Below are 11267 nucleotides of genomic sequence, written 5' to 3'. Positions count from 1 at the left end.
AGCGTCACTGAGGATCAGTTTTCTGTCGCTCAGAGTTATCTGCTTAATGAAGTAAAAGATGCAGCTTACAAAGAACAAGGGAGCAGCCACTGTCTCCTTTTTTGGCAGGAGAAGAAAATCAACCTGGATGTTTATGGAGACCAAGTTCCTACATAATGTTTCCACCCGGGATCGAACCAGCAACTTTTCGCGTGTAAAGCAAATGTGAGAACCACGACACTACAGAAACCGATGGTATCTTGTGCAACGCAATGGGCAACTGAATGGTGTCCTCTCTCTGCTCGTACTTGGAATGTGTTCTTTCAAGTACAGCAAGAGATTCAGACAGTGGCTGCTCCACCTGTTCTTTAAAAACTCTCAGGGTAGTGGGTTTGAGCCTCACATTGGGCGAGTACCGTTTTAAACTTTTATGCTGCTTCCACCGGTGAGCCCCAGCTCTGACACTTCCCCCACCCCCCTCCATCTCACCGCGCACGATGGGGCCACGCCCGGGCTGAATCTCTCCAATCAGGTTTCCGCCCCAGTTGCAGCATGAAATGGTCCTTATCAAAGTCACAAATGATACTCCATGTGACTACCACCATGATAAACTATCCCTCCTCATCCTTCTCAAATACAATATCTCACGGTGCTGTTACGCTGTTAGACGAGTTTCCTCTCTCTGCTCTTATTTGGAATGTGTTGCTTTTCCGACTGATAACACTTAGTATCATTGTATTCTGTGAGTCCATGAGAGGAGATCATTCGGCCCATCGTGCTGTGCTGGGTCAAACACACGTATTCGTTCAAAATTCGTTCAGAGATGGATTGAGTGCCTTGTTGTCAGAAAATTGCCTGAACCCCCACAGTCTGCAGCTTTCCTCCTCGCTATCAACCACATGGCCGATTTTTGTGTCAGCCGCAAATTTCTTAATCATGTCCCCTAAGTTTCGGTCCAAATCGTTAATGTAGAGCATAAAAAGCAAAGGACCAAGTACCGAGCCCTGCGGCACCCCACTGGAAACAGCCTTCCAGCCACAAAAACACCCGTCGACCATTACACTTTCCTTCCTGCCACTGAGCTAATTTTGGATCCAACAAGCCACATTCCCTTGGATCCCATGGTCCTTTCCTTTTTGGACCAATCTGCCATGTGGGAATTTTTCAAAAGCTTTGCTAAAATCCATGTAGACGACATCAATTGCGCTACCCTCATCGATCCTTCTTATCACCTCCTCGAAAAATTCAATCAGGTTAGTCAGACACAACTTCCCCTTAACAAATCCATGCTGACTGTCCTTGATTCGTCCGGGCCTTTCGAAGTGACAGTTCATCCTGTCCCTCAGAATTGATTCCAATAATTTGAAATGGAGTCTTTCTCCTGCTTGCTGCAATAACAGATAAGGTGATTCAAGGAAGCAAGCCCGGCTAGCTCAGTCGGTAGAGCATGAGACTCTTAATCTCAGGGTCGTGGGTTCGAGTCCCACGTTGGGCGAGTATCATTTTAAACTTTTATGTTGCGTTCACTGGCCAACGGTGCAGAATTGATGCAGAATGGAGCATTAAATTTGTAGTCAGGATGGCCGAGCGGTCAAAGGCGCTGCGTTCAGGTCGTAGTCTCTTCTGAAGGCGTGGGTTCGAATCCCACTTCTGACAATCCTTATTTTTACGAAGACGTGAAAATATTTTATTTGTGGATTGTGCTGCAGCTGATTTTTCGACCAAGTTGATTTACTCCTCCCACAAAAGCAACTGGCTTTGTGATGGAATTGTGACTTGAGAAGTTTCAAACGGTGAAATGTTTGACATATTAATGACCTGGACAAAGAAATAGAACAACAGTGGGAAACATTTAAAACGGTGATCAATAGAGTCCAGGAGAAATATATCCCACTAAAAAGCAAGAACAAACCAGCCAGAAATGACACACCAGGGAAGAATAAAGAAACAAGGGCAAAATTGAAACTGAAGAAAAAGGCACACACTGGACAATAAAGGAGAGAGGGGAATGTGAAAAGACTGGGAAAGAAGTCTAAAGAACTATTAGAAAGGCAAAAAGGAATATCAAAAAAAGAAAAGTATTCTGGACACATCAACAGCCAAAGAAAATTTCGGATAGGAATAGGGCCACTAAGGGATACACACGACAAACTCACAGGAAATGACAGCGAAATGGCAGAAATATTAAATAATCACTTTGCTTCAGTCTTTACCAGCGAGACGAGTATTGTGGGCGTGACACTAGAAGAAGAGATCAAAAAGATATGTAAAGAAATTTAAGATGGAAAGGGGGAGATAATTGATCAACGAATCAATCTTGGAGAGGAAATTTCCAGTTAGGAGCCTAACCAGAGTTTCAAACCACTCAGCCACACTAATTTCCGTATTACTGTTCAGGAGCTTATTTCACAGGGACACGATTACTGCGCTCCATTTAGGGAGGCTACGTGAAAGGCGGAAATTGATCTATTAATAGAATCATAGAATAAGATAGCGCCATTCGGCCCATCGTGCCTGTGTCAGCTCTCTGAAAGAGCTGTCCAGTTAGTCCCACTCGCCTACTGTTTCCCCATAGCCCTGAAAATGTTTCCATCCAAGCGTTTATCCAATTCCCTTTTGAAAACTGTGAGTTAAGAAAAACAATATTGAAAGGGGTGCTGGGGCCTCTGCAGCGTCGATGTGGAGTGTGTGATGATTGAAGTTATCAAGATGGTTGCTTTACACATGGTATGATGTGCAATCATCCTGAAATACCTTCAATATCCAATACAAATTGAATTGCAAACCTGACGGACCAACACTGGAAAACAAATCACGAGTGAACGCAAATCATCTGGGACCCGTTTTTAGCCTCACGGCACTTTAAATAAAGTGAAATAACTTTGCATTGAAAGGATTTGGAACTTGCGTCTGTGCCTTTATCTGTTCCATTTCTTAAAGTTGCTGGCGTCTGGTGATGGACACGCCTCTGCTCCCTCCATTGCACAAGAAATGAGGTGTTTGACGTTGACGGGACCTGTTGGTTATGAGCTCATCCTTTACATTGAGTGGGTTCGCGTCCTTTAAACGGCGTCAACTTTTGCCCAGCGGTGAACTTCGCAGCAAACAAGTTCATCACCGTCTCACCGCGGGCACTGACTGACACGTTTATCGTTATTTCTTTCAGACCGAAATAAATAGGAACCGTGATTTTAAATTTGCACTAAGTGATTTTTAGGTCGTCGCCTTTAAATGTTTCAAAGGCGAATCCGAATTTATGATAGTCTGGCCATTTCACCAGCCGTGTTGAAAACAGAACATGTCTCTAACTTTCGCGTCTTTTTTCGAAAGGCAAAAAACATATTTCCCATGACCTCTGAAGGATGGGCAAGTACATTTCAGAAATCAGAAGCAAGTTAACCAGCCTTTTAATCCGGAGTCAGAACTTTGCGCCACGCACTCTGAAGACAGGATCCTGGATGTTATTATATTTTTGAATGTTTCTTAAACACCGTTTCATATCTTGGTTGAATGGATGAGTCTTATCAAATCTCCGCCAGGTCCCACCGGGTGTGAGACAGTATTGGAAGCAGCCTTCACCCCCAATATCACGCTGGCTTTCATCGCCTGCTCTCAGCGGACTGCATTAACAGGGCTGGGAGATATGGACTTTGTTCACATTTAATCAGCAATGTGAATCGTTAAATATTTAATCATTTTTAATGGGGACAAGGTTTCAAAATATTTCCACCCGGTTTCGAACCGGGGAATTTTCGCGTGTTAGGCGAACGTGATAACCACTACACTACGGAAACCTGATATCTACAACCTCGTGTTAGGGATATAACCCCTCAGCCAAACTAATTTCCGTATTACTGTACAGGAGCTGATTTCACAGGGATACGTTCACTGCGCTGTATTTCGGAAGGCTGCAGAGAAGGATCGGTGGAGATGGTCAGGCAGGGAATCCCAGAGCATCGCGCCCACACAAACATTTCACTGTTTTTTTTGCATGTGCCTGATATCCGATGGCAGTGTAAATTATGGCGAATCAGGCATGCTCAGATGACATTGTTCACAGAGTGTTTTCTTGCAGCCAAATCACATATTAGAAAACTTGAAATGAGATGAAGAGATCGCAGCCATTTAAAGTGCTCCCAGTTACTGCAGATCAGGAATCGAAACTTGGCACCGGCTTCAGGGCAATCAGAATGAGGCAATGAATCCGAAAGTGGGAAGAAAAAGGTGCAATTACCTTCCCTGGGTGGGCTCGAACCACCAACCTTTCGGTTAACAGCCGAACGCGCTAACCGATTGCGCCACAGATACCGTCTCTTTTTTTTTTCTTGCAAGATACACTAAAGCAGCGTGTCACCTACCCAAAGTTACATGTTGCAGCCACAGAAATGCAATTGTCCACTATCAGTGTTACTTTTCCAGAAATAAAGGATGGGACATTGTTTGTGGAAACATGGGAACGGTCTGGTCTCGCTCACAGCGTCGATATCACCGCCAACCAGCTCTCCTGCAACCGGCGTGCCCACCGGTGCTTTGTCTGTTAGTTAGTTGCACTGTGGGAGAACCTTCACCACACTGACTGCAGCGGTTTCAAAAGCCGGCTCACCACCACCTTCTCAAGGGCTTTTTGGGATGGGCAATAAATGCCGGCCTCGCCAGCGACGCCCACATCCCATGAACGAATAAAAAAAATATTCTGAGCGTCCTGATGCTGATGTCAGGATTTCATGCCTGATCTGCAGTAACTGGGAGCGGTTTAAATGGCTCCGACCTCTTAATTTCACTCATAACATCAGAGTAACTGTTCCAGGGGGACATGCCGACTCAACTGCGTCTTGGCCGCCTGTCTGGACAGTCCTTTATTCGTCTCCAATTCCGTTTCCCAAAGCGTATCTGCAGATTCACAAAGCTGTTTGTCATTTCGGTTCCTTTCGATTTGTCCAGCTCCCGACTGGCAATAATTTTCAAACCTGGTTGCAAACCTCCGCCTTGCATCGTGTCCAGGGATGGGTTATGTGGAGAGACTGGAGAAGCTGGGATTGTTCTCCTCGGAGCAAAAAAAGGTTAAGGGGAGATTTAATAGAGGTGTTCAAATTATTTTGATAGAATGGATGGGGAGAAGCTCTTTCCATTGGCAGGAGGGTCGATAACCAGAGGACACAACTTGTATTTACATAGCGCCTTTAACGTAGTAAAACGTCACAAGGTGCTTCACAGGAACGTTATTAAACAAAACTTGACACGAAGCCACATAAGGAGATATTGGGACAGGTAACCAAAAGCTTGGTCGAAGAATTAGGTTTTAAGGTATGTGTTAAAGGAGAGAGAGGCGGAGAGGTTGAGGGAGGGAATTCCAGAGCTTCGGGTCGAGGCAGCTGAAGGCACAGCCTCCAATGGTGGAGCAATTAAAATCGGGGATGCGCAAGAGGCCAGAATTGGAAGAGCACAGAGATTTGTTTTATTCGTTCATGGAATGTGGGCGTCGCTGGCGAGGCCAGAATTTATTGCCCATCCCTAATTGCCCTTGAGAAGGTGGTGGTGAGCCGCCTTCTTGAACCGCTGCAGTCCGTGTGGTGAAAGTTCTCCCACAGTGCTGCTCGGTCGGGAGTTGCAGGATTTTGACCCAGCGACGATGAAAGAACGGTCGATATATGTTTGATGCAGTGTTCCCTAGTGATTGGGAATAGTTCATTGCACAAAATAATGCATGTCTGTGAGACACTTAATGTTTTTTGTAAATCACCATTCATACGTTCTGTTGCACACCGAAGGAAATGCTAACTTGTTTACCAAGTGACAATTAAAACGTTAATAAACCTTTGTGCTTTGCATGTCATGAACTTTTATCCCTTCCCATTTTACATACTGTATTTTAGGAGTCTGCTTAAAAATGTTTAGTGCTTATTACACCAAGAATCTGGTGCAGCTGTTGTTAAATTTAAAAAGGTTTGTAGCCCCTTCCACGCTTGAAGAAACTCGACCCTGGAGGTTTATGGGGAGCAAATCCCAACAAAATGCTTCCCTCCGAGATCAAATCGGGGACTTTCTGCGTGTAACTGGTGAACATGATAACCGCTACACTACGGAAACGACAAACTTTTCGGTCTCAGGTCTGAAGGAAGTGTCTCGGGAAAACATGAACCGTTGACTCTCTTTGCACTGACTCTTTTCACGAATATTTCATCGATCGAAACGATACAAGTCACAGGGAAAAATGTCAAAGTCATTAAACTCCCGAATTAGCCCCAAAATCTATCAATCTCAGTTTTGACATTTTCAATTGACCCCCAGCCTCAACAGCTTTTTGGGGGAGAGAGTTCCAGATTTCCACTCCCCTTTGTGTAATGAAATTCTTCCTGACATCACCCCTGAATGGCCCAGCTCGAATTTTTTAATGTTACGCCCCATTGTTCTGGACTCTCCCCACCAGAGGAAATAGTCTCTATCTGCCCTGTCAAATGTTTAATCATCTTAAACACCTCAATTAGATCACCCCTTAATATTCCAAACTCAAGGGAATGCAAGTGTCGTCCATGCAACCTGTCCTCATAATTGCTTATCAACGATAGCCACCAAAAAGGGTTTCACGATGGCTGGCTCTAGAGTGGATTGGTTGTTAGTAGTGGGCTCGTTGGTCTAGGGGTATGATTCTTGCTTCGGGTTTGTTACTATGAATATGTGAGAGGTTCCGAGTTCAAATCCCAGATAAGCCCTTATTTTACTTTGGATCTTGAACTTCCAAAGACAGAAAAGTACCCAAATCACCCCACATGAGTGAAACAATTCCGATGTTTCATACTAGTACCGAACACAACTGCCCAACTTGGTTCTGATGAAAGGTCATTGACCTGAAACATTAACTCTGTTTCTCTCTCCACAGATGCTGCCTGACCTGCTGAGGGTTTCCAGCATTTTCGATGTTATCAGAGTATCACTTCCCTCATCACCTAACTGCACTCCTCCACTAGATGTCGCCTTGTGGTGCAAACAGGCTCCTTCCGCACAGCCAGGTGTTCTGCTTCAGGCATTCATCATAACTATAACTTTTGAACTTGATAGTTAAAACATATGGCCTTGCCAATTGACCAGAAAACAGAATGGTGTTTATCTCTCACCAGTACAGTCCTTTCCCGCAGCATCAGCTTGGAATGATACGTAGCAATCATACAGATGTCACACCTCTCCTGCTTGCCTGTGAAGCTGGTAAGACGAATAGCACACAATGCTGCCTGACACACATACACAGCAGCTATGAATGACTTAAAGGTCTTGTTATGATTGTCAGGCAATTGTTTATATCAAAAGGATAATTAAACTTACGAGTATAATGATATCAGCAACAATCCAAGTGTTTCTGGACTTCAGAATCTACTCGTCTCTATATTCAACATATGCATGCATATAAAATGAAGCAAATCTGTCTTATGATTGTAGTTTCATTCTCCCAACGGAGATTTATACTTCCTCACTTAAGAGGCAAAAGCTAAAGGTTAATATTACTTCAATATAAAGACTGACTCTTTCCTTACAATACAGATACCCCAAACTAATATAACACCTCAAACTGATGGAGCTCCTCAAACTAAAACAGTATCTCAAACTGATACAGTACCTCAAACGGATAGAGAATCTGAAACTACTATAATACCTCAAGCTAATTCATCATCTGAAACTAATGAAGTACCTCAAACTAATACAGTACCTCAAACAAATACAACACCTTAAACTAATGCAGTACTTCAAACCGATACAGAACCTGAAAGTAATATAATACCTCAAACTAATACAGCATCTCAATCTAATACAGTATCTCAAACTAATAAAGTACTTCAACTAATACAGCACCTCAAACTAATAGAGCACCTCAAGCCAATACAACACCTCAAAGTGATACAGCACCTCAAGCGAATACAGTACCTCAAACTAATATAGTACCTCAAATTAGTACAGCGTCTTAAACTAATCCAGCACCTCAAACTATGCATCGTTGTCTCTCCACTGCTTTAAATGTATCTATCTATCTATATATTTATCTATCCATCTATCTATCTTTCTATCCATCTATCTCTCCATCTATCTATCAATCGATTCATCTATCTCACTATCCATCTATCTCTCTATCTATCAATCTCTCTATCCATATATCTATCCATCCATCCATCTGTATTTCTATCTCTATATCTCTCTATCCATCTATCTATCCATCCATCTGTTTAAATATCTAGCTATATATCTATCTATATATCTCTCTATCCATCTATCTATCCATCCATCTATCCATCCATCTATCTATCTATATATCTCTATCCATCTAACCATATATCTATCTACCGATCGATCTATCTCTATCTATCCATCTATCTATCTATATAGCTATCTATCTATCTACCTTTATCTCCCTATCTCTCCATATCAGTTCCTCGTTCAACCTGTTTATTGCTCTGTTGTTGTTTCTCTATCGCTTTCTGTCTCTCCTCCTTCATTACTCAAGTTTATCAAATAACTTTCTAATCTTTATTTAAAAAATGCAATATTAAAGCATGAGCATGAGGTAAATGAGCAAATTACAAGGTGGGGTGGACTCAGTATGTTGGTCTGTGAGGTCTTCCTTATTCAGGCTGCTGATCACAGAAGTCTCCCTGAGCAGCTTCTGGAAGAAGAAGCGCGAGCACTTCTCGTCCTGCTCCACGGAGCGGACTCTGGAGCGAAAGATCATTTTTGAAGCCCCTTTAACTGGATGCATCACACCGTGAGATCACAAGGTGAGGCCCCTTTAACTGGACGGTTCATAGCATAAGATCACAGCATGAGGCCCCCTGAACTGGACGGTTCACACCGTGAGATCACAGCATGAGGCCCCTTTAACTGGACGGTTCATACCGTGAGATACGGTCTGTATTGTACTGTATTGCTTCGAAATTGTGAAATTTAGTTTTAACTCTGTGTATTCTTAAATTTTATGCAGTAATATATGTTTTGTAATAAAAAAAATTCGCAGAAACTTTCGAATCAATCGGGTATCGACCCTCCACACGTTATCCATTGCTCCACTGGCCCAGTTTTCAAAAAGCATGCAGTAACTCACACTCCCACAGCGCTGGAGAATGAGCAATTACCGAGTCAGTCTCGGTCATGCCCACGCGATTCCACGAGTCCGGGCGTGTCAATAGGTGCACGGTGAACAATCACCAAAGAGAGAGACATCAGCTGCTTCCTTTCGATCGCTCAACTTGTAGAGCAGAGGTCGACAGTACAATTAACAGATCAAAGTTTGCTGGTTCGAAGTAATAAACGTGCTTTTGGAGTAAGTAGCTCTAGGCCATTCTCTTAACTTTACAGGCAGCCTACGGCTTAACATGTTGACGCTGAGGCACAGGAGACCACTTTTCCTTTGTCAAACCTTAAAGCTTTCTGTGTCTTTCAGAACACGGCTGTTTTGCTCGAGCATTTGCCTCTGCTCACCAGCAGGGAGTGCCTTTGAGCTACAACACCGCAAACCGATTTCAGGCAAAAATGTCTTCGATCAGTCAGACAGGGCTCTCGCTGCTCCCTCAAGCTCGGGGCCACTGTTCCTTTCCTGAGATCTCGTCTACCTTCCGCAGGCTCGGGCTCTTCTCAGCATCATTCACGATTACTGTGGCTTCCCGTTCTGCTGTTGCTCACTTGCTTATGCTCGATACCACCGATTGGAGCAAAGTATTGTTTGTCGTCAGGGAGGGGGCCAACCCAAGGCAAGATTTCTCTGCTGATCGTGGAACTGCTTGGAGGCGAGTGCGAAACAACCACTGTGAAGGGCATTGAATAAAGGGGGCAGTAGCAACATGGATACAAAATCGACTATGGGACAGGAAACAGAGTAGTGGTGAACGGTTGTTTTTCGGACTCGAGGGAGGTGGACAGTGATGTTCCCCGGGGGTCGGTGCTGTGACCACTTCTTTCCTTGATATATATTAATGACTTGGACTTGGGTGCACAGGGCACAACTTCAAAATTTGCAGATGACACCAAACCTGTAAGGGTAATGAACACTGAGGAGGATAGTGAATAGAGTTGAAGAGAATATATACAGACTGGTTGCATGGGCGGACACATGGCAAATGACACTGAACGAACAAAAATGCGAATTGATGCATTTCGGTAGGAAGAACGAGGAGAGGCAATATAAACTAGAGGGCACAATTGTAACAGTGATACAGGAACAGAGAGATCTGGGGGTATATGTGCAAATATCATTGAAAGTGGCAGGGAAGGTTGAGAAAGCGGTTAAAAAAGCATACGGGATCCTGGGCTTCATAAATAGAGGCAAAGAGTACTAAAGTATGGAAGTCATGATGAACCTTTAGAAAACACTGGTTCAGACACAACTGGAGTATTATGTCCACTTCTGGGCGCCGCACTTTAGGAAAGATATGAAGGCATTAAAGAGGGTGCAGAAGAGATTTACTAGAATGATTCCAGCGATGAGGGACTTTAGTTACGTGGATAGACTGGAGAAGCTGGAGATTTGATAGAGATTTTCAAAACCATGAAGGGTTTAGACAGAGTATATTGAGAGAAATCGTTCCCATTTGCAGAAGGGTGAAGGACCAGAGGACATAGATTTAAGGTGATTGGCAAAAGCACCAAAGATGACATGAGGAAAAACGATGGGACGGTGGAGTGGGACCAGCTGGATTGCTCTTGCATAGAGCTGGTGTGGTCTCGATGGGCAGAATGGCCTCCTTCAGTGCTGTAACTTTCCATGATTCTAGTCGAATGCTCGCTGAGCAGGTGAGAGATAGCAAGATGGATTCTTGCATTCTCCACTCACCGTTTGACTTGGGTCAATTGTCCAGAAACAAAAGTGGCGTCAGTTTTCAGCGAGCCCATGGTCCATGTACTTCTTAAGCTTCACTGCGTGCTACGGTACAGAGAGGTCAAGGGGCAGCAAATCTTTTGGTGTGCTGCAGGAAGCAAAAATTCATGATTTTGGTCTTCGGCAAAGATTGAAAAAAAAAGCTTAATGATGCCTTCTCTGAGGATTGAACTCAGGACCTTCAGATTATGAGACTGACGCGCTGCCTGCTGCGCTAAGAAGGCACTTGATGTATAAATCTCCAGGCAGCTCTATCAAGTAGGACAGTTTGCAAGGTGTAAAATCATAAACTGATCGGCAGTTTGCAAAAACTCTCCATCCAGGTGGAAATCGAACCAACAATCTTCTGAATTTTGGTCAGACACGTTCCCCATTGCTCGACTGGCCAAAGGTGTGTCGAGTAAGTCGGAGCTCACACGCTCACAGCGCTGCGGTA

General features: G+C 43.9%; 5 non-coding genes across 5 annotated transcripts; 2 read left to right on the top strand and 3 right to left on the bottom strand.

Moving 5' to 3' along the window:
• The first annotated feature begins 1401 nt into the window (after positions 1 to 1401).
• trnak-cuu (transfer RNA lysine (anticodon CUU)) lies at positions 1402 to 1474 on the top strand. Its single transcript has one exon. It is a non-coding gene; the product is annotated as a tRNA-Lys (tRNA).
• A 78-nt stretch (positions 1475 to 1552) lies between these two features.
• On the top strand, positions 1553 to 1635 carry trnal-cag (transfer RNA leucine (anticodon CAG)). The gene has a single exon. It is a non-coding gene; the product is annotated as a tRNA-Leu (tRNA).
• Positions 1636 to 3700: 2065 nt separating this feature from the next.
• On the bottom strand, positions 3701 to 3773 carry trnav-aac (transfer RNA valine (anticodon AAC)). Its single transcript has one exon. It is a non-coding gene; the product is annotated as a tRNA-Val (tRNA).
• A 440-nt stretch (positions 3774 to 4213) lies between these two features.
• trnan-guu (transfer RNA asparagine (anticodon GUU)) lies at positions 4214 to 4286 on the bottom strand. The gene has a single exon. It is a non-coding gene; the product is annotated as a tRNA-Asn (tRNA).
• A 6696-nt stretch (positions 4287 to 10982) lies between these two features.
• trnam-cau (transfer RNA methionine (anticodon CAU)) lies at positions 10983 to 11055 on the bottom strand. The gene has a single exon. It is a non-coding gene; the product is annotated as a tRNA-Met (tRNA).
• Positions 11056 to 11267: the final 212 nt, after the last annotated feature.

Source organism: Heptranchias perlo, unplaced genomic scaffold (genome assembly GCF_035084215.1).
Source record: "Heptranchias perlo isolate sHepPer1 unplaced genomic scaffold, sHepPer1.hap1 HAP1_SCAFFOLD_52, whole genome shotgun sequence".
Classification (NCBI taxonomy): Eukaryota; Metazoa; Chordata; class Chondrichthyes; order Hexanchiformes; family Hexanchidae; genus Heptranchias; species Heptranchias perlo.
This window is presented reverse-complemented; position numbering and strand designations above follow the sequence as displayed.